Genomic DNA, 23504 nt, shown 5'->3' on the forward strand with positions numbered 1-23504 from the left:
ACACACACACACACACACACACACACACACAGTGGCTGGTATCTATGCTTTAGCGTCATGACTGTTTACTTTACCATTTGACCTTACTCAAACCCACTTTCTTCACTACCTCTCTGACCCCCAAAGCACACACTTGGCGTTCCCTCGCCCACTTCCAACCAGTCCTTTCTCAATTACCATGCCCTTTTAAACAAATAGCACTGTGGGAATGTAAAGCAGGCTGCGGTCCATCTGTAAGTAAGTCAGCCCCTGCCTTGTGCTGGAAGCCCCAACCTCACCCCTGCCAGCTCTCCCCAACTTGTGAAGAGCTGAGGCCTTGGTGCAAGGCTGGCACATGTAGGGGAAACGAACACGTGGAGTCTCGCAGCTGGACCAGGGGCAAGTGTGGGGGAGGTGCAGCGAGGTGTTGATGGGAAGAGCAGAGGGGGCAGGCTAATTTTAGGCACCTAGGCTCCCATCACCTTCAAGGAGGATGCCCTGCGGAGGGTCTGCCATTTCCAGGTACAAGGCAGGACAGGAAGCTATTATGGGTGTGACTAATGCTGGTGCAGCAAAGTCCTGCAGGCAGATGGCCTGCCATCTTGCCTGGTGTTAGGCAGCAGCAGCAGTCACAGTACATGGCCCGTGACAGGAACACGGTGGCTATTTGTTGATTACACAGATGTGCTGTCTTCCTCCTTGTATCACAAGGTGAAAGCGTGGGTAGTGAGAGGACAGTGGTGGGGACGAGGTTGGTGAGGGTACTGCCTAGGACACTCCAAACCCCTACCAAAGGTTAAGAGACATTCCAGACTCACACCAAAAATAATCTAGGGAAATGCTCTGTATGAAAATCCAGCCAGATCTCTTTGCTGTGGACCTTTCAGAACCTTTAATTTTCTGTTACACAGCATGAGTCACCAAGACAGAGCAGGCACTGAGTCTGTAACCACAAGTTTGGACTTACATGACCCCTAGCCCGGGAATTATTTGAGAGTGGCATTTTTTTTTTCCCTTAGAGCACCATTAGTGATGAGCATTTTTGCCAAATACACTTTTGGACATGCTGACCTAACAGTTGTTTCTTGGAGATCTAGTTTTGAAACAAAACAAAACAAAACAAAACAACAACAACAAACTCCAAAACAAACAAACAAACAAAAAAACAAAAAAACAAAAAACCAAGCCAAGCCAGGCACCATGGCACAAGCCTGTAATCCCAGCACTCTGGAAGCAGAGGGGAATCTCTGTAAGTTCAAGGCCAGCCTAGTCTACAAAGCGAATAGGACAGCCAAAGCTACACAGAGCAACTCTGTCTCACAAAACAAAAATAGAATAAAATACATACGAATGTGTGGCCTATAGCTGTTTGGGGTGTCACAGAAAAATGTCAAGAGACTATTTTAATATTATGCCTGAAGATTAAGAGATCTGTACTTTTCACTTGATATATCAGAAATAGCTAAACTAGGTTTGTTTTTATCATTTTCATCACTAAAAAGACAAATCTGAAGAAAAGCCTATCCCAAGGTACTGCTAGCACGGCGTCATTATCGTTCATCTCCCCATAGACCTGCTGGCCTCCTTTCCCAATAACTCTCTGGCAGCGCCATCTTCCCTGACCCCAGGATTCCACTGTGTTCTCACAGCACAGACATGGACTTTTCAAGAAGGGAAAGCAGGCTTACTAGTCCAGCCACCTTAGAGGCCCCTTTCTAAGAACCTTTACTTTCCTTAGTAAGTCGCATAAAACAGAGCATATGTTCTTACTACACTGAAACTGTCTTACTGAGCAAACCGACATTTAGAGACTGTGTTCTGGGCTGAGACTGTTGCTCATGTGGCAAAGTCATGTCAGGCGAGCCCTGCATTTGATCCACAACCCTACATGCATTCAAGCACGCAGCAAGGCATAGCTTAAACAATGTGCTCCCCATATAAAACCCTGCTAATGCTTCAATCCAAAGGAGCGCGTACAATCTAAAATTGAACCCATATCACCAAGTTAGCCCACTTATTTGCATAACTAATTATACAAAGGAGTCTATGACTCACCTTAAAATAGTCACATACAGTTTCCCACCAGCAACAAGTGGTTACATAACCACTTGGATCATCACGTGCATTCATATTTTGTATACAGTGGAAATTAAAACTTAGGCTTCCTTATTATTGAAAGATAGTTTTGGCACAGTGTGTTAGGTATATAGAATTCATATGGTTTGCTAACTTGACAGGAGGCAGGACAGTGGTAAGATCCAGGTAGCTTTTACCTACATGGTGAATTCAAGACCTCTCTGGGCTATGGAGTTCCTACTTCTGAAACTAATGCAAACTGCTGCCTTCTCGTGGCAAATCACCATTTTTTTTTAACTGATTTGTAACTGTCCCTGAGATTTAGTGGGTACAATTAACTGGGGTTTATGATAAGCAGTATATGATTAAGGCACATATTTAGGATGAAAAGGAGTGACCAATCCGAACATACAACCAAGACAATTATTTAACCATTTGTTGAATTAATAACCAAGGCAACCATCTCAAATACACATGCGACCTTGTCTCACCTCTAAGCAGCTGCAGGAGGCAGAAAGTGTTCCCAGCCCCATGTTACAGATTCAAAAGTGAGACCGGGAGGTGTTAAGCTTGCTTCAGATAGAGAGGACTCACAGCCAGTCCTTAGGCAAAGGATGGGGGAGGGGAGAGAGTAGGAATCAGGCTTTTCAACTCTGCCCCTAGCATTGTTCAGCCAGCTTTGAGAACCCCGTGCAGAGGTCTCTGGCACAGATGTCTGCATCATTTCAGAAAGAATATCTTCGAGAAAAGCTCTGGCCTGAGACGAAGTGTCAGAATAAGGGGTTTTGCACAAAGACCTTACTACAGTGTTTTAAAGAACGTTTTACAATTTCAAAACTAAAGCTAATTTCCTCATCAGATATGTTGATTTGTTACTGTGTTTTATTTGTATGTGTCTGTGTGTCTGTGCACATGAGTGTGTGTGCCAGTAGAGGCCAAAAGAAGGGTGCTGGATTCCCTAGAGCTGGGATCACAAGAGGTTGGTTGTGAGGCGCCTGACATGTGGGTTGGGGATGGGACTCTGGTTGTGTATTAGAGCAGGAAATGCTCCTAACCACCAAATCACCTATCTTCCCAGGCCCTAGATGAATTTCTTTTATGAGAGAGCATGTGTGTTTGCGTGTATGTGTCCACGTGGAGACCTCATGTCATCCTTACAATTCCATCTCCTAGCCTGCAGCGCACAGATTGGCCTACACAGAATAGGGGGCAAACCCCAGCCATCTTCCTGCCCGATTCTCAGCTGCTGGAGTTCCGAGCACACACCCGGCCACGTCTGGCATTTTCACTGAGGTTCTGGGCACTGAACTCAGGTCCTGATGCTTGTGCCGCACTTCTCAGTTCCCCTCAGATGATACCCTGCACTCTCAGATCCCTGCCTACTTTTCACCACATAGAAGAAGCCACCCCTGCAAAATAAAAAATCACCTCTGTTGGGGGTCCTGATGGAGACCCTTCAAGTTAGCCTCTGAACTGTGGCTGCCTCTGGTTGCTTACTGCTAGGAGCATGGAGGGTTGGCACCGAGGAAGATGCTTGAGGGGTGGGGGGTGACAATCTGAATACTTGTACTAAAGGAAGCCAGATAAAGTCCCTTAATGAAGGCAAAAAGGAGAAACTCAAGGGTTCATAGATCCCAAGGAAGTGTGTCTGTGCCCCCCCACTTCCACTTAATGCCAGATAAGACCCAAGGCTTTGGGCCCCACTGGAACACTATTTGACAGCTCAAAGGGTTAACAGCTTCAACCTTCAGCCCCTGGGCCTTCCTGGTCCCCCTCAGGAGGAGGAGACAACCTCTACCCCCCTAGTAGAGTCCATGGCCTGCTGCCTTGGGCCCTCCCACTCCAGGAATGAATCTGCCTGCTGCCCAACTTATACCCAGACTGGTTTCATCTGTTTCCAAATCCATTTTGTGTCTTAACTTCTGCCAAGAATAAAAATTTTAAACATACGCACATCATGCCTGCACGCATGGGAGGGGAGAAGCAGGCTGGGACTTTAAACTGAAAAAGACCAAGGACAGAGAGGAGGGGCCGGCCAGCTGCTAAAAGTCGAGGCCTGGAGACTGCTCCTGGGGCCAGCACACCCTTCCTGAAGTCTCTGCCTGCTATGTAGATGTCAGGGTCAGATCTGAGGGGAGGACTTTGAAGAGTGACCTCTCCTGCCTCCTCAACACCCAGCTGTATTCACTTTAACTGCCCATCCCAACTCTGCCTCCCAAGCGGCTCAGAGTGACCTTGCTGCCCACAGGAAGCAGACCCTTGTCCCTAACACTTACTTGGAAGAACTCTGTTCCTTGCCCGATATCTCTCGGCAATTCCAAAATGAACAAAACAGTATTGGAATGGTGTGAGGCTCGTGGTGGGTGCAGACGGCTGACAGGCTGCTTGTGGCTACACTGTAAAAGAGGTAGCCTCCTTCTTAGGACCCTGCCTTATCTACCTCCTCCAGGCCTGAAGCCAGAGAAACAGCTCTGCTCCAGAAACCACAAGGGACTTTGAGACTCCATCAGTACCGCCCAGTGTCCCCTAGCATTGGAGTAATGGCCCACTCTCATGTCTGTACTACCAGTACCTACCCCATCCCCCAAACATGGAGAGCTGAGCACTCAGTTTATACCTACCCAGAGGAATGCCACTGTCTCCTGGAATTGCCTCACAAGTCACTCAACAGAGGACACCAGTTAAATCCTGGGCCCTTTAGAGATGGCGCTCAAGCTCTGAAGCAGGAGTTCCGCTTCTGGAGAAGGGACAGAAGCCCTGCAGAGCAGCCCAGACCACTGGCAAATCCAACCTGGGTGACACATCTCTGCCGGGAGGTGAGGAGACCATCTCGGCCTTCCTTGGAATAAGAAGCCTTGGAGCATCCGCCTCTGTCTGTCCCATTTGCACAGAGCATAGAAACAACTACAGGGTGATAGATGGAAAGGAAACAAAAACAAAAGGCCTTCCACCTTGATAATGGCTGAGTCCATGTGAAGAGAATGTGGAGAGTAAAATATCCAACTCAAAATGGATGTCACGGTCATATTTCAGGTTAGGTACTCAGAGAACCATAGAGCTCTGCAGGCGCAGGAGTATCTCCCCAAAACTGTCCTGATTTTTCTTTCTTTCTTTTTCTTCTTTTCTTCTTTTCTTTCTTTCTTTCTTTTTTTTTTTTTCTTTTTCTTTTTCTTTTGTTTTGCTCTGTAGCCTAGAATAGCTTGGAATTACTGACCGGCCCGCTTCAGCCTCTGTACGGCTGAGATTACAGGTATGCACAACCATGCCCACAGATGCCCTTCTGTGAAAAGGAAATACTCATCTGTTTGCACTAACAACCGGATGTGGGCGAGGCTTTTTGCTGCTTGGTACCTCAGCACCTCCAGGAGCTTTTCACAGGAAGGAGCTGGGGGGCTGGCTGGGGGCTGGCATCTGCTTACATGCAGATGAGCACGGGTGCCTGTGGCCTGGGAGACCTCACCTGCATGAGATGGTCCCCGTCCAAATGCACATCCTGTCCCAGCCTTCCACAGGTTGGGCCATCTCCAACAGCCAGGCCCCCTTGCCCCTTTATTAAGTGCTCCTTTCCCCCTTTATTAAGCGCGCCATAAGTTCAGCCACCATCTTGTCCTCAGTGAGCCCCACATCTCTAGTACTTTTAGGCATATGATAAAATCTGCCGGCTCTTTTCACGTTTCTGATTGTTGCTTGTTAGTTTTGTAGAGGATAGTTATTAACTTTGTAGAAGGAAAATAAACTTAAAATGTCCCTATAAGTCAGTGGCTGTCAGCCTTCCTAAGGCTGAGACTCTTTAAGACAGTTCCTCATGTTGTGATCCTAGCCACAAAATTATTTTCAATACTACTTCATAACTGTAATTTTGCTACTGTTATGAATTATAATGCAAATACCTGGTATATAGGATATCTGATTTGCAACCCCTGTCAAAGGGTTGCGCGGCATACAGGTTGAGAAGCACTGTTATAAGTGCATAGGGCTTATGATACAATTTTTCTGCCTTTATATTTGTTTGAGATTTTCAATTAGAAAACAACAATTTGAATAAAAGATTTATTAACAACAGGACAACTATGGTAAGATTACTTTAAGCTGTCACCAACTTCGAGGAACCCCAACCCACCCAAAGTCCTGTCAGTTAAGATAAATGACTCTGCCTAATTGGTTTCAGCACGTTCTCAGGTCTGGATAGAGGATGTGTGTGTAGCCTTGGACCCTTCTGGGTCTCTCAAGCCAAGAGGCAGCCCAACCCTCCATTTGCTATTGCTACAACTGGTAGGGTTTTGGGGGATTTGGGGGGGGTGTTGGTTGGTTTGTTTGAAACAGGGTTTCTCGGTGTAGCCTTGGCTGTCCTGGATTTCCTTTGTAGATCAGGCTGGCCTCGAACTCACAGCGATCCTCCTGCCTCTGCCTCTCGAGTGTTGGGATTAAAGGCGTGAGCCACCACTCCCAACTGCTGGTAGGGATGTATTCTTCTTTACAGTTGGCTAATGCTCTAGTCTGTATGCGTTCTATATTTCTTTATCCATTCATCTGTTACGTGCACCTAGGCTGGCCCCCTAATCATCCCTTTTGTGAGCGGCGGCAGATACTCTGTAGGCTGTCCCTTCACTTTGCTGGCTGTTCCCTTTGCTATTTCAGTTTGATGTTATTCCAACTGTCCATTAACAAAACTCTCCAAACAGTCAAATGTTTCAAAAAAATATGGTTAACATATTTTAAAAATAGGTTAAAAATCAGCAAATTATGTCAGGCCCAAAGTATTGATAATATAATGATAAGGATGATGAGGACGGTGATGACGACAGCAATGGCCATTTAATTAACTGTTTAGTTTTGCATTTTAAATCCTCTCTGCATTTGTCCACGTTAAAGATTTAGTCAACAGTCTGTGGAGCTATTGGAAGGTAATGGACCTTGGAAGATGGAGCCTCATAGAAGGACATTAGGTCTTTAGACACCACACATTCCCTTAAAGTGGTTACTGAGAACCTCACCTCTTCTCTTTTTCTTCCTGGCTACCATGAATTAAGTAGTGTTCTTCCATGATGTACCCTGCCACAGGATGCTACGCCTCATCACAGGCCCAAACTGATGGAGACATTTGATGATAATCTAACACTTAGGAAACTATAAGCAAACAAACAAAAGAAAAAAAAAAAAAAAAAAAAAGCAACATCCAACCCCTCCCCTGTCCCCGAACCTTCCCTCCTTTTAAAGTTTTAAAGTAATTACTTCAGTTATTTTGTCACATTCGTGAAAACTAGTATAGCTTGTAGTCTGAATCAAAGAGTCTTCTGAAGAGATATGAGGATGCCACAGTTCAGTGGGAAGCAGCTTGATTTGGAACTCTCTAGAGGCTGAGGAGTATATATGGAGGGAAGGAGATGCAGTGCCCAATACATATCTGGCCAAGGTAAAGGCTAGTCTGATGGCCTTTTGCTGCGTGGAGAGGCATGTGCTGTGCTGTGGGAAGTCTTCTGGGACACCAGGGTAAGTGGTCACAGCTCAGTGTGAAAGCTCGAGTTACTGCAGAGTGAGGCTACAAGCGTCATGAGTTTTAGTGGGTGGCGTTCTTCACATGAGGAAGCCAGGTCCGAGCCTCCCACCACAACTCCCACGGGGACACATGTTCTTCTTGGCTGAAATATAGAGATCAAGGTCTCTCTGGCCGCACCTCCCTCCGACCCTCACGCCCACCCCCGCTGGCATTTGGTTAGTTTCAAGTGTGGGAAAGATTAGTTCTGCCTGCCTAAGATTCCGTTTCAATTGGCCACGCACGTCCTTTTCACTTCCCAACTTTCAAAGCTTGCAGGTCTTAATCATTAAGGAGTCTCCGTGTTCCACTTGCCCTGAAGGTTCCCTCTTTCCTGGAGAGGAGTGGAAACAGGGAAGGGAACTGAGAGCTTAGCCCCAATTCTACAATTGCCCCATAGACAACAGATTGGAGCAGACCCAGACCACACCAGAGCTGTCTTTCCACCAACACCCACCACATGGAGAAAGGCCCACCCCGTGCCTCCTTGCACCTCTAACCACAGGGGCACCATAGAAAGGTCTGGAACAGCCCCAATGCTTTATGTTCAAGGCAACTTTAAAAAGGATCAGCCTAGAATATTTACGATCAGATTTTCTGAGAAATTCCCAACCCACCAATATTAGAATAAAAACCAAATGCTCTGTCAGACCACATTTGTTGCTGTTGTTGTTTGGAAAAAGCAGTTCCTTCTTGTAGACACATACTGCTTGGCACACCTATCGAAGCTACTCAGAGTTCTTGCTCAGGGTTCTCACTGTCTAGCCCCTAGGGAGAGGAAATACAGAGTGTGGACAGAGTGATGGAAGATGGGAGGCTGCGTTCTGTAAAGAACACAGGCCCTACATTCATCCACGCAAGCAGACCTCTACCCTCTTCCTCCCGGGGGAAACTGAGGCAAGGGCTAGGACTTCTGGATGGTCAGTAGTCACTGTGCTGGCCTTCCAAGCTACAGACACCAAAGACAAATGGGGAGGCTGTTAGGATTGTTTCGGTCCGCCTACCCGTGATGTCATTGCTTACCTGCCACAGGGGTGTGACCCTGCCCAGGGCCATATAAAAGGACAAACCTCCATGTGGCTCTCTCTATCCCTCACTCACTCTCTCTCTCTAACCTGTATACTTTCTCTCTCTCTCTCTCTCTCTCTCTCTCTCTCTCTCTCTCTCTCTCCCCTCCCTCCCTCTCTCTCCTTTCTCTCCTCCCTCTACCCTCTCTTTCTCTCTCTCTGGGGTTCCCCCTTCCCCTTTTTCCTTCTCTCCCCATGCTCATTCAATAAACGCCATATAACATAATATCTGGTATCTGGTACCTTCTTCTATCTTATCACCTTACACCTTACTGCCTTTAATTATTAAATATAAAATTGGTGGCCTGTACGGGAATCAAACCCATGACCTTGGAGTTATCGGCACCAGAGGGCAAAATTACAGCAAGGGCAGCTCGACTGTAGTGTTGGAGCCTTCCTTCTGCTCCCAGTATCAAATCCATCCCCATCCTTCTGTTCCCAGAGAGCATGGTGACTTCTTAGGACCAAGGACAAGGGGTTGGGGTGGGAGTGGGGTGAAAGGGCGGGGGTTTGGGTTCTGCTCCCAAACTCTGAGGGAATCCCAGTTTTCAACTTGGTTGACAAGAACTAAGTACCTTCTGGCAGGAAAAAGTTTCTCCATTTCTTTGCATCATTTTGTGCCTTGGTTGGGCTTCTCCTTTAATGACCACAAAACAAGCCCCAGTGCTCCATCACTCTCAGGGCTGAACACAGAGACCGCTGGAACCCAGGCGGGGCTGGCGGCCATGACTTCTGAGGCTGAGGGTCCTGTGGCCTGCCACCGGATGCTGGTGGGCAGGGCACTACCTGTCTGGGGGGAATTTACACTTCCACACGCTTGCCCACAGCTCCAAAGTAAATAAAACAAACAGCCTCATGTGCTCCGCTCACCTGTATGTTTACAAGTGGGGCAGGAAGATCCATCCACCCAGTTGATACTTCTGGGTGTGGAACCCAATCACAGGCACCTCCCGGTACACCAGCCTGGGCTAAACTCTAGGAGCACCATAGCCAGGCAAGGCCAGAGGAAGATGATAAGGGGCTCGCACTGAGGAGCCGCAGGGTCTAGTGAGTCAGCAAAGGGCTCGAAGCCCTGCGTTGCCAGCCTCTACTTCCCTCCCTAGAATGGCACATGAAGTACAAGGAGAGAGAGCCTTTAATCCCAGCACTCGGGGTTGGGGAGAGGGGCCAGCCTGGTCTACAAAGTGAGTGTAGGACAGCCAAGGCTACACAGAGAAACACTGTCACAAAAAACCGAGACAGAGAGAGAGAGAGAGAGAGAGAGAGAGAGAGAGAGAGAGGGATCCATGTTTGAAATAGAACACTGCCAAGTGAAAGAATTACCACGTGGGTAATCCCAGCTACCCGCGGGACAGCACTATGGACAGTGACAGGATGAGCAAAGGCATCTGGAGGAAGGAGAGAAAGATGAGCAGGTGCAAAGCAGGTCTTTTTAGGCAGTGGAGCCATGAGCCTGTGAATCTGTAATGGCAGATCCAGGACAAATACCCTGTATTTGTCAAAACCCAGAAGCACACAGCTTCTCTGCACCTCCCAGGCAGACTGTACAGTGCAAAAGGGAGATGCTCAGTAAACTCTGCTGAAATGTGTGAAGAAGCGTAGGAAGGACATGGGGTGGGACAGCTGGCTCACGTATGAGTGGTCCTGAAATCCGCAACCGAGATAAGTGGTCTTTGGCACCGCTTTCAGGCTTCTCTACAATAGGCACACAAATTCACTCCTTCTTTTGGACTCTACAGCACCTCCCCTCTGTGTGCTCCCATATACATGGCCCAGAATGCATTGCCTGTATGAGCCTATGTGTTAGGATTCTGCTCCAGGCTGCCTACCTGTGACATCATTGCCTACCTGCCACGGGGATGGGGTGGGGGGGCGGGTGGGGAGCCGTGGCCCTACCCAAGATTATAAAAGGCCAACTCCTCCTCCTGGCTCTCTCTCTTACTCTCTTACCTCTTACTCCCTTTCTCTCTCTCTTCTTATTCCCTCTCTCACCTCTCTTCCTCCTTCTCTCTCTTCCTCTCTTCTTCTGTCTCTGCTTCTGTCTCTCTCTCTCTCTCTCCCTGGGGTAGCCCCCTCCACCCTTTCTTTCTCTCCCCATGCTCACTTAATAAACCTCATATAATCTAATATCTGTTGTTTTTCATCGTATTGTCTTATTTCTTACTTTTTAATCATTAAACTATGGGTAACTCCAGTTGTGTCTTGATATCTGTGGGGACTGGCTCCAACTTCTACCTAAGGATGGCCCGAGTCCACGGATGTTCTGGTCCTTCACCTGAAACACTGTGCACAGTATGTGCATCTAACTTAATTCTCCCATATATACACGTCATCTCTAGATCAACAGCACACTGTAACATTATGTAATAGCAAACATATTGGGTTGCTTTGGGAAGAATAAGAAGAAAAAGTGGTACATGCTTACTACTGAACACAAAATTCAATCTGATGTTGATTGAATTCAGTTGTGGATCCCGTGGCTACCAGCGATAACTATATTTTATTGTTGGAAATTCTCACTCTCTCACCTCTCCTCACCCCAAGACTTGGTTTCTCTGTGTAGCCTTGGCTGTCCTGGACTTGCTTTGTAGACTAGGCTGGCCTTGAACTCATAGAGCCCCACCTGCCTCTGCCTCCCGAGTGCTGGGATTACTGTGTTCCTCCACCACCCAGCTCATTGTTGGAAACTCTGTTATATGCCTTTTGAGGTTGAGGGGAGTCCTGCAGATGAGGTGGGGCAAGGTACCAGACTATTGTAGACACAGAAGGGTTCTGATGAACCAAACAAAGTCTCGATCTCATGGATCTGTCTAGTGGCAGAGAAAGAGCTGGTACACAAATGAACAAATAAGGACATCTCAGGAGGTGACCGCAGTGAAGAAATATGAGTTAGTCTGAAAAGTGAGAGGGTGATGGTGGGCAACAGGCTGAGGCAACAGGGGAGCAGGGGCTCTTACAACGTGAGGAAAAGACATGGGGAAGAGCTTTCCAGACAGAGAGGGCCAAGGCGGGGCAAAGATCCTGAGCAGGAAGGTTGCCCAGCTAGTTTGAGGAGCCAAGGAGGCAGGAAGGGGTGGAGCCAATGGTATTGTTTGGGTGAACCCCAAGCAACAGAGAGGTTTCAGCAGTTAAAAAAAAAAAAAAAAAAGATCTCCACAGAGCAGCTCAGAATAGAAGAATAGAGTGGTAAAGAGTCAAGAATTGTACACACATGTGAAAGTAAATCCTCAACCCTGACAATTTAGAAGAGTAGGATCTCAGGACGGGTGGTGTGGCTCAATGGCGGAGTGTTTGCCAAGATGTGGGAGTCTCTAGGTTGCATGCCGAGCTCGGCACATAGATAAGAAATAAATAACAAGGTGGGATGGATGATAAAAAGCAGAGTCGAGGATGTGCCAGGATTTCTGGGTAGGCTGAGCTGTGCCGCATTGAAGCAGCAGAGGGGAAGGCAAAGAAGGGGGTTTCTGGCTTGTGACCAGGCTAGCCCCATTGTGTGCTCCTCTTTCTCTCTACCTTCCTTCCTTCTCCTCAGAAGTCCTGGAGCCAGTGGAGATCCCATCAGCAAAGCCTCCCTTGAGGGCATCCTTCTCCCTGCCAGGAAATGCTCCCTTCACTCCATCCCTCTTTACACACAAGCCGCTGCCTAGTAATTGCTCGCAATGCATTCTGGGTGTATTATGTGCGGGGGTGGGGGTGGGGAGACACTTGTCTTCCCTTTAACAGCTTTAAGAAACTGGATCCTAATGTGCAGGTAACTTGGACAGGGCCATATATACACCAGAGGTTGGCAAGGGCAAGTTGAACCCAGGCTGTGTCCCCTTAGTCAGGACGATCCACGTCTTATGCCAGGAACACTGACCCTCCTGGAAAGTATTTTTCCCAGCATGCCACCTTCCGATGAGATTCCCTGCAGACCCGCCTGCTCAGGGAGCATCCTATAAATATTCTAGATGCCTGATGCTATCTAGAATTCTGTTGCAAGGGTTCTTTTCCTATCCAGCTCCTATGAGACCCTGAGACCCTTCACTGCCTTTTCCCAGAGGGAGGGAAGGAACAGAGGTCTGGAAGGATCCAGGAGTGTTTCTGATATGTTGATCAAGTGACTTTCTGTTCAGAATCTTGCAAAGAAAAACAAGCACAGCCACAGAGGCAGTTCCCTTGAGCCCAAACCCGATCTCTTAGCTAATTCCCTGGAATGCCTTATCTTTGAACTCAAGGTGGGTGAGCAGAGATGTGACAGCCTGGGCTTTTCAGTTGCCCCGCAGAACCTTTTCAATCTGCCCCCCCCCCCATGCCTGTTCACTGCAGACTTTAAGTAAGGAGAAGAGGCAGCTTGCGATGACAAACACCCATTACTCCATCACATTGCTATACTGTAAACCCAGGTACCCCATGTCTCTCTACAACCAGAATACCATGGCTCCAGGCTTCCTGTGTTTATTTAAGAAAAACAAGGAACATAAGCAACTAAGGGCATTAGGGGGATAGCTCGTTAGGTAAACTGCTTGGCGCACAAGTGTAAAGACCTGAATTAGGATCACAAAAACCCAGGGGAAGGTGAGTGTGGTGGCATGGCCTGGTATATATGGCAGAGGACAACAGAGACCCTGTTTTAAGCAAGGTGGAAGGCAAACACCAACACCCAAGGGTGTCCTCTGACCTCTCCGCTCACACCATGACACACAAATGTGTTCCCCCCCCCACACAAATACCCACACACATATGCACATAGATCTCACACCCCCACCAAAGAAGGAGGGAAGAGTAACTTACTCCACATTCTCTGCACTAAAACCTCCAACACAATGCTATGCGAGTGTAGGGAGTGGGGTGCTTAGCAACCCTGCAGGTAACTGCCTGTTGAATCCTTTCCACTGGCTGCAAGGAAGCAGCTCCAGTCGGTTACCTGTCTGTCAAAGCTGCAGCTTCCTTCCCCAGGGTATTTTTCTATACAAGCTGCCACTTCTCCTGACCAGTCAAATTGTCTACTAGGCCAAACGGCTCTCCCCGCCCCCTTTTCCCCTCACTGAGGGAATGGAGGACCCACTTGATTAGACTTGCAAAGATCCTAGGTGCAAACAGATTCATCTGGCGGCCACTGTGGAGCAGAGACTGCTGCAGGGCGTTTCAGACAATGTCCCAGGAGTATTCTGAGCCGAGACCTGACATCAATGTGACTCTCACCACTGCCTACAAAATCCAACACTGGCTGTGCCACAGAGCCCGGCAACCCTGCAGCTGGTTCGTCTCCAGTGGTGGCTCTACTTTTATACTAAGGGCATTTAAGGCACGGCGGGTAAAGGATCCCACCTGCCTCTTATTTGCAGTTAGTTACAAAGAAACAATTCTCCTAAGTCAAGGGGCTTTGCTTTGGGGAAGCGCTTGTCTACTTTTCTTTCTTTCTTTCTTTCTTTCTTTCTTTCTTTCTTTCTTTTCTTTTCTTTTCTTTTTTAAACTTGTTTGTTTTAAGATGAGAGTTTTGGACTTAGCAGACTATAATGAAATCTCAGCTCTGCCTTCTACCAGCTCAGGGACCAAACCAAGCCTATTTAGGCATCGGCTCCTTTATCTGCAGGGTACAACGATGAGGTCCATCTTCACGGGACTGCTGGAGGAGTGCATGGATAGAAAGGCAGTGCTTGGCTCAAGGCCTGGCACACAGTAGGTGCGCTCTGTAAAGAGCTGTAGCTCTCCCCACCTTGGAAAAGGCAAAGGCGGTCACTGCTGCCTCCCCCTCCCATGCACCGGCCCCTGCCACCGCACCGGCGGCCCTCCCCCCCCCCACCCCCCCCCCCCAGCGCCCCACCCCCATCCCCCACCTCCCACCCCCATCCCTACCCCCACCCCCGCGCTAGGACAGGCTGCCCTCCTGCCCCTTGCCCATGGCTGCCTCCCCAGTGGAAGAGCTACGTGGAAAATTAAGAGTGTAATCTTTCCCTTGTTGAATGCAAGGTACCTGCTGCTCACGTGTGCTCGTGCACTTGTACCTAAACGCAAAGCTTCGTCTGTAAAACCTGTGTGGGGGGTGGGCGTGGGGAGGGGGAATGAAAATTAACGCCATACGATAGCACCTTCAGGCAAGCTTCTCAATTCCTTTCTCCCACATTTGAGACCTGAGTGGTGTGTCTGTGACAAGGGGATTGGCCGTCCATGTAAATCCCACCTATAGAAAGCCACCTTGTTGTTTCCCCTTTGGGGAGAAGAGCTAAGCTCCCCCAACCCCCTTCTTTTATTGTCAAAGACCACCCACTGGAACTAGCTGGCAGCTTGCCACAGTCCAGTGGGGCTGGAGCCAGCCGGCTATCCCAGCCTCTGTGTCTGCAACCGAAGGAGGCCTATAGAAGGACCGTCACCTGACTGGGTTGTCACCTGGGGCCTTCACAGATGGCAGACCACCAGAGGCCTCAAGGTCTGAAGGAAAGGTTGCAGGGGCCCGCCTACCGGGTGATACGCTGGAACCTAACTCCAAGCTGTAAAGACAACTAGTGAGTCTACATCGTGCCTACAACAGAACACCCTTTCACAATGTCAGAGGTAAGCAGCTGTGAGCGGCCAAGGCGTCCCTGGGTTGCATTTGCAAAACAAGCTACTGTGCTAACTGGCAGGTTAACAAATTGCTCTCCCTTGAATACAGCTGTGGAAAAGAGGAGGCCCTGCTATAACTATGTAAGATGACAGTCGCTCCAGAAAGAGAATCACGTGGGAGAGGTGATTTGTGAAATAATTAAGGGCAGCCTCTGCTTTCATGGAAAACCAATAAACCCAGAACCCCCCAATTTTCCTCTCCAATTAACTGTGACCCATACCTAATAAACCTGCTGGGATTGTAATGTTAGGTAAGTATAAACTAGTAAAGGCTCTTGGCGTAGACTAATCTGGAAAAATATTGGCGGAGCCAGGGAAAGTGGTTGGCGGGGTTTTCTTCGGGAGTCCATTTTCAGCCTTTTCTGGGTGGGGTCTTGCAGAGACCAGCCATCTGACAGCCATCTTCACCTCCCATCCTGTGTGATGCCCAGGAGGTTTGGGGACTGCTGGGAAGCTCAGTGATTTGGTTGCCCCTAAAATATATCTCCCTTTGCCTGCCACTTGGAGACAAACTTCAGAACCATGTAAACCTACTGTGGAGGTTTATATATGTAGAGAGATGCAAGACAGCAAATGCAACAGACAAGCAAAATGCTAACTTCAAACATGTGTTTCTCTAATTGTCCGTCTGTCTGTCTGTCTGTCTGTCTGTCTGTCTGTCTGTCTCTCTCTCTCTCTCTCTCTCTCTCTCTGTGTGTGTGTGTGTGTGTGTGTGTGTCTTGAAACATGGTCTCTCTATGCCCTGGCTGACCTCAGACTCACAGCAATCCTCCTGTCTCTGTCTCCCAAGTGCTGAGATTAAAAGTGTGTGCCAACAAACCAGGCATTTCTCTAATTCTCAAGAGAAATCTGATGGAGTTGAGAGAGAAACAAAGTCTTCTACTTCTCCTTTTCTCCCTGAAAACTATTCAGTCCAGTGACTGATCTTAGAAACATGTCTATGACCCAGACTCAGGAGATTCTACATTCAACTCAGAAAGAGAGGGGGGGGGGGCAGGGGGAAAGGCAAAGAGAAACACTCTTACTTTGGTATCTCATGTCTCCAGCATGATTCATCACCCACAGAGGAAAAAATGAATTTTCAGGGAGAAACTAGGGAACAACTGATAGAGGCACATGTAAGAGACCGTTCTGGACTGTTGAACTGCTGGCCTGATCATCACGGGGCTTCTGAGAGATGGACATCACACAGGGTGGAGGTGAAGATGGCTGTCAACACTGTTCGTCTGAGCCTTTTGTCTCCCCTGCCTCAGGAAGTACTTCTTAACTGACCCTGGTTTACTCTGCATTGCCCTTTCTGCAAGCGATGGACTGCTGATGTCATGGGCTCTCCTAGCAAAGGTTAGAAAGGAATTGTTGGAGAAAGCTGGCAAGGCCCATGCCGAGGTGCCAGGGACACAGTACATATGCAGTAGCAGGCCAACGAAAGGATGAAGGCTCGAGTCTGGCCACAGGTCCTCACCCTCAGCTTACCTAATATGGCCCAAACTGCCTTGAGAAGAACAAGGCTCTATTACCGTATTCCCACTACCCGGCTTCCTTGGGGTTATTTTTCTCCGCTACTGCTTACCCCACGCTCTCCTGTTACTTTCCCAACATGTCCTCTGGCAACTGGAATGAATTCATTGTGCATTACTGCTATGATTTCTTCTTTCTGCCCAATAATCTTGTCCCAAACATCAAAGGCCTTCTTTGAAGATAAGGCCAAATTCGACATTAGGAAAAGAGAAATTATTCGCTGGTTAGATTTTAAAGGGCAGTAAGAAGGAGAATCCCTCTGGGTTTTGCGAGATTAAACAACGCCTGGTATCAGACCACAAAGCATTCAGTGTGATGCCACTGACAGAGACATAAGCACTTGGCAGTTCTCATCCAAACCTACCCAGGGCTTTTCCACAGCAAGCTTAGGCTCTGAGTCTCTTAGTTAATGGTCTGTCTCCAACATTTTTGACAGGCCTTGCCTCGGGAGACGGGGGTTCACAGGGCCACCACAAGCTCAGCCTACAGGAGTGTGCGAGCCACTAGAGCCAAGCCAAAGTCTTCATTCCTCTCAAAACTGGACTCTCCCAGCCCTCATGGACAAGAAACATTGTCGTCTTGGTAGTGACACTGAACATGAAGAAACAGCTGACTCAACAGGCCAGAGAGAGAAGACCAAGAGGAGACAACCTCACCTATGTCTTCTACTCCTTCACGGCTACCCTAGGTGAACGTTGACAAGACTTTATGGGTCATGGAGTCCACAAAGGCTCTTTCAAGGCTGAAGAAAAAGAGCTGTTTAATCTTTTGCACAATGAAAATAAACAGATTTCTGTTTATAAGGTGCGGTGCTATAAATCACAGCCATCCCTTATTAATCCACTTTGTGAATATGAAAGGAGAAGAAAAACATTTTTTTCCTAAGATCACAAGCCTCTTTAATTTTCCAGCTACCTCCCTCTTTGCTAGAACTGATGAGCAATAAAGAGCAACAACTACGTTTTACAAACCCATTATCTTCACATCCAGTGGTACACTTTGATTAACATCCACAAAATGCTTCTTAAAAATCCCTAAGCAGGCCTCACACTTAATAAGCACAGGGCACTGGATGACAGGGTGGTAGACAAGGCATAAACTGGTCAGAAGTCAATGGTCAGATACTATTTGGTCAATCCAGAGCAGAGGGTTAAGTAGCACAAAGTGGGATGGAGCACACATAAAAGGCCAGGGGGGCTGGGGTGGTTAGATTTTAAAGCTGAGTAGCACACTGGTGATGGGACTGTGTCACATGATGGGTGTATGGTGGGTAATGGTGAGGTCATGACAGGTGGGCAGTGGGACTGTCAACAAGTGTGGCAGAAGTAGGAATGAAAAGAGGATGGCTGCATAAGAAAGAGCAAGGAAGATGGGGCAAGTGTGAGGAAGGAGGAGAACACTGAAGGATGCTGGGATGAGGTCAACAGCTGGAGGCAGTGTATACGGAGTGTCAGGGCTGGTGCTCCTGCCACATGCCACATACCACATGCCACATGCCACATACCACATGCCACATCCACAGAGCTTCCTTCCTGCACCCCACCTCCCCATTCCAGCCAACCCTGAGAGATCCAAAGAGGCAAAATTCTCCCCTAGGAAAGCTTTTTTAAGCATGGATTTCTAGATTCAAAGCAAACATGTTCTACCAACTCCCCTACTCCAAGCATTTTATTCAAGCTCACAAATTCTAAAAATGCTACATGTTAGGGTCACATAGAAGAACATACTTAGCATTTGATTTATTCCCACCAACAGCAATGTGACAGGACATACACACTGTATGTGAGTCTCTGGTCAGATTATAAAGATACTTCAGAGATATCTTATGACAACAGTCTGCACAGCTGCAAAAAACACGTATGCACAAATGAAAAGCAACAAGCTGATTGTAGGATGGGATTATGGGTAATTATAAAAACCATGTGAGTAGTAGTGGATGTTTATGTCATCAGTAAAAACCAAGGGGAACTTCTCTTTGATGAAGGAAACTTACACTCCTGGGAGAAGGGAACTCCCATCCTGGTGTCTAATGCAACATAAATATGTGCTGAGTGTAGAAGTGACAAGAAAGTATGTATGTTAAAGGAAATGTGTTTTTCAAAATGGAAGCATACCACTCTTCCCGCCCCCTCCCATTTCCATTGTCTTCTGCCCAAAATAAGGGACTTAGAGTGCGGAGGAGAGAAAGCAAACTCCCAATATACAATAACATCTTTTGAAACCTGCTTAACTCTCTCTTATTCAGAGACCAGAAAGTACTAGACGGTAATTGCCAAGAGCAGTTGTGTCTTCAGTTGTTGTTGGGAAGACACAGAGATAAGCCCCTCAGTCATTTAGCACATCAGTGCCTGTGGAAATTTGAGCCCAGACCCCCTAGGGCCCTTGGAATACTATGATTCTCAGGCTTACTTCTTGCCCTCTTTTCTTAAACCCCAGGAGGGAGCCCATGGGGAAGTCAACAGAGTTACTTCATGAATAAAATCTCCTATTCATGTCAGGCCATGGAAACCACAGAGAGGCCTCTGAAGAGAGTTGGGATCTCATACCACTGGGGGGGGGGGCGGGAGTGGTGGTGGGGACACTTCAAAGACAATAAAAGCTCTGGACCCACTTGGAGGATGGAAAGGGACATAAATTACAATCTTTATCATGAATTGGCCAACCAGTTAGCAGCTAAGTGGGGGATGGGGTGGGGGGGTGGGACAGTAAGGGGATAGGAGGAGTGGGCGGCGGTGGTCCTCTCAAGGTTGTCCTCTAGACTCTTCCTCCCCAGCTGTGGTTAAAGACCTTGCCCATCCTGGACTCTGTCAACATTTACTTCCAAGTGGCCACAGTTAGGCCTCTTACCCTAAGTGAAAGTCTCTGGCAGTGCTGTGTTTAGGAGATATCATAAAGGTGGGTCAAAGGGGCAATGTCTCAGATCTCAGGCCTGGGATTGCATAGGTTGAGGAAGCCTCTGGACTCTTTCTAAAGGGACAAATCCTGAGTCTCCACAGGAGCCGGCAGTATGAGCCACATGACACAGGGAGAAAACCATAACTTTTTTTTTTTTTTTTGCCTCTTTGCATAAACTCACCCCGAAAACTCATCTAGCCGGGAAATCATAACTCTCCTACTGGCTCCACCCCAACTCTGTCCCGCTGACCCCAGAGCACTTCAAGATTACCATGGGAACCTCCTGGGTCTCAATTATAAGGCCATTAAAAAGGGGCCAATTATAAGACCTCAGAGTGCTCCTGGGAAACCTGTTACACACCTCAAAATGGCCAACCTGTTGCCTCAGAGGCACTTTAAGTAAAGCTCAGAAAACAGAACATCCAGATGTATGGGCATCCAAGCCCCTCACATTGGTCAAACAGGACCCTTTTTAATGTTTTCTTAAGAAAAGGAAGAAAGCAAAGAGATGTCGGAAGGAAGGAAGGAAGGAAGGAAGGAAGGAAATCATTATGGTGATGGGCTACTTGCTTAGAATTAGAACCCAGTGGTAGAATTAGCCAGGAGTGTTTACATACGCAAGAATTCTTGATGCTACATTCGTTTAATGGTCTGTGCTTTCAAAACCCTGGACTGCAAAGAGCTAGGTGACAAATGTGGTGGTCCGGGACATTTCAGGCACAGGGTCTGAAACAGAACATCTTACTCCCTTTCAATCCTGTAAGGGGGAACCCCAATTAAAAAACGTACTGGAAGGGAGCTTGCAGGGAAGGGACAGGAGAGCTCAGAACACCTCACCCCACCCGGAAAGTGCCTGTTTGGGATTGCTGGTGTGTGGTTTGGGTATTCTTAGACAGAACTGCCACATCTCTAGAGGAGCCCAGCTCTTGTTTCAAGGGACTGGGCTTGGGTCACCCTATCTCCAGAAGTCAACAGAACTATCTCTAAGGCTCCTTTCGGCCCTCCAGGTCGGCCTGCCTGCTGCCCCTCACGGCTCTTCTCCACCTAGAAAACAGACAGATCCTTCCAAAACCCAGGAGAAGGTTCTCCCAGCCTTTCCCTTCCTTCCACAACCGTCTCTCCCATTTGACCCACAAAGTCGCTTCCCCACCTTCTCATAGTTAACAGAAACAAAATCCCCAGGGCGCAACCCCAGTGGGACACTCTATACACACACACACACACACACACACACACACACACACACACAACACACACACACACACACACACACACACACACACACACACACACACGCACACACACGCTGATACTTTAGCCTGACTCTGGATGCCAGTTCAGTGTCTCCTACCCGCTGGTCCAGTTCAAGGTGATTAATTCTTTGGGAGCTGTTTGGCTGTTGGTCTCCTTCAGTCCCTTACTAAGGATTTTCCTTTCAAAGCGCCGGTGATAACTTCTCCCCCAAAGTGTTGAGTATGGACTTGTCCCCCACCGCCTCGCTGGGCAGCTAGGGCACCTTGTCAGGCTTTGGGGTAAGTTTGGGAAGATGTCCGCGCCCTCCTACCACCGGAGCAGCTTCCGGGAACCGCGGGAGCTAAACCACCCAGACCCGGCTAGAGAGGGAGGCGCGGCGGCCCCGAGCTGGGCTGCAGAGCACTAGCAGTGGCCGCCCGGGAACTTCGTACGGCGTCAGGCCCTGACACTAGCCGGAGCTAGTCAAGCGCTGAGAGTCCCAGCCAAAGCCCAACTCAGCGATTGGACCTCAAGCCCCAGCCCAGCTCAGCGCTCCAAGCTCTAGTGTGAGCTCCAGACCAGTCCTCCAGCCCTGGTCCATAGATCCAAACCCCATCTGTGCCCCAGCAGAATACTCGGAGCCCCCCAACTGATTCCCCAGCTCGAACCCCAAATCAAACACTAGGCGCCCCAGCCCCGGCCCATAGCCCAGCTCTCGGAGCCCCAGTCGGAGCCACAGCCCAGGGCTTGGAGCCCGCGCCCCGCAGCACGGCTATCACGAGCCCTCGGTACCGCAGGGCGGTCGGCCGCCTCCCACACGCCTCCTATCCCCAAACCAACAAATAAACATAACTTTTTATGAAAAGAAAACAAACTTCAGCGACATGACTCACCTCTCCTGCGGCCGGAGCTTGGGAAGAGGGGGCCGGGGCTCCGGGTTCCGCGTGGTGGAGCAGAGAGGGCCACACGGCCCCGTGCAGCACAGACACACAGGCACAGCGCGGTGACACACGGTGACACACACCACGGGAGAGTGGCCTCAGCCGGAGCAACAAAGGAGCCCGGGACCCAGAAGTTGCGGTCCGAGGAGGAAGGGCTGGTGCGAGGTGCGAGAGTGTGACACCAGCGAGATCCAGCTCACGGTTCCCGCGGCAGGAAGCGGGAGCCGTGGTGGCAGCGGCCGCAGCAGGCGGACAAGGCAGAGGACACCGCGCCCAGCGCACCCAATCCCTCCATATGGAAGACGCTTTTTTGGATGACTGAACTTGCAAACAATTCCTTCTTTTCCTTCTCCTGCCTAGGAGCCTCCCATTACGGCTCGAGGAGGGGAGGGGAGCCGAGGAGGCGGGGAGGAGGGGGAGGAGCAAAAGGGAGCAAAGAAAGTCTTGGAAAGGAAACTGGGGGGGGGGGGGGGGGGGGGGAACCCACACAGTCCCCCAAATTTTAGGACAAAAATTCCCTTAACGCTTACTTTCTTTACTCCGCGTTAGATTCACTCAGTCCTTCCAACTTCTTTTCTTTGCCCGCACCAAAAGTGCTTTTCTCCCACTGGCGGGGCGCCCTTCACCCAGCTTAGCTTCACCTTGGACCCTTCCTCTTGCCAACATTACCCCTCCTTCCTGTGGCCAGTCTATTCTCCCCCAGCCTTTTCTGGCACCCACTTCCCAATGTCCCTTTCATTCCGCAAACAAACAAACAAAACTACCAGATAAATCAAGGAAAACAAAGTTACAATTAATAAAAAGCAGGGCAATCTAACCCTTTCCCGGCAAAGTTGGGGCAGGGGCAATTAGGAAAATGATAAATAAACTCATCACGGCAAAGCCATAAGGCAGCCTTTCCAGACTCACTCGGTTGGCTGGGAAGGGTTTGCCAGGTCCTTGGCTTGACCTCCATACGTCATCCTAGGAAGGGGGAGCGGGGCCGGGCGGGCAGGGGCGCGATGATGGCACAGAGTTAATTTGTTGCCTCGGTGTTGGTTGGACAGAAAGCATCTACAACAGCAATTTTCAAACCATAGAAGAACTTCTTTGGACGAATTGTTACAACCCAGATGGATGGACTCCACCTCCAATTTCTGATTTAGTGGGTCTGTGCTAAGCATCTCTAATTTTCAAGTGGTCTGAAACTGCTAGTCCAAGCTCACATTGGAGAAAAATAAAAATAAAAACAAAACACTTTTACACATAAGTCCAAGGCTGAGCTGGCGATGCTGAAATTAACAATCCTTTCTAGGGACGAAGCCTACTCTAAGAGTTCTTTTCCCTTATGCTCCAGGAGTTAAGTCATTTGTCAACGCCATGTTCCAAGGCGGTGAGGAGGTGGCCCTTGGAGTGGATCAGCCAGGGAAAAAGCAGGGGGAATAGAGGTGCTGTCTTCCCTGAACAACAGGACAGTGGCTTTGGGACTCGAAAGCCACTGTGTGTCAGAAAGTTACATAGATTTTTTTAGGTGAGGTCATGATTTCATTTTCTGTTGCTTTTGGCTTTCATCAGTACATACGCGTACACACACACACACACACACACACACACACACACACATACACACACACAGTCTTCTCTTTGAATTTTTATCAGTTTGGAGAACAATCTCCAAGACCTGTTTCTCCCCTGTTC

General features: G+C 48.6%; 1 protein-coding gene across 1 annotated transcript in view; it reads right to left on the reverse strand.

Annotated features, from left to right (window-relative positions):
* The window catches only part of Boc (BOC cell adhesion associated, oncogene regulated), a 74615-nt gene extending 52592 nt beyond the window's left edge, over positions 1-22023 (reverse strand). Inside the window, exon 1 of the mRNA XM_051149978.1 lies at positions 21780-22023. The gene's annotated coding sequence lies outside the window, so the exon portion shown is untranslated. The remainder of the gene's footprint in view (positions 1-21779) is intronic.
* Positions 22024-23504: the final 1481 nt, after the last annotated feature.

The sequence above is a fragment of the Acomys russatus genome, chromosome 8 (assembly GCF_903995435.1).
Source record: "Acomys russatus chromosome 8, mAcoRus1.1, whole genome shotgun sequence".
Classification (NCBI taxonomy): Eukaryota; Metazoa; Chordata; class Mammalia; order Rodentia; family Muridae; genus Acomys; species Acomys russatus.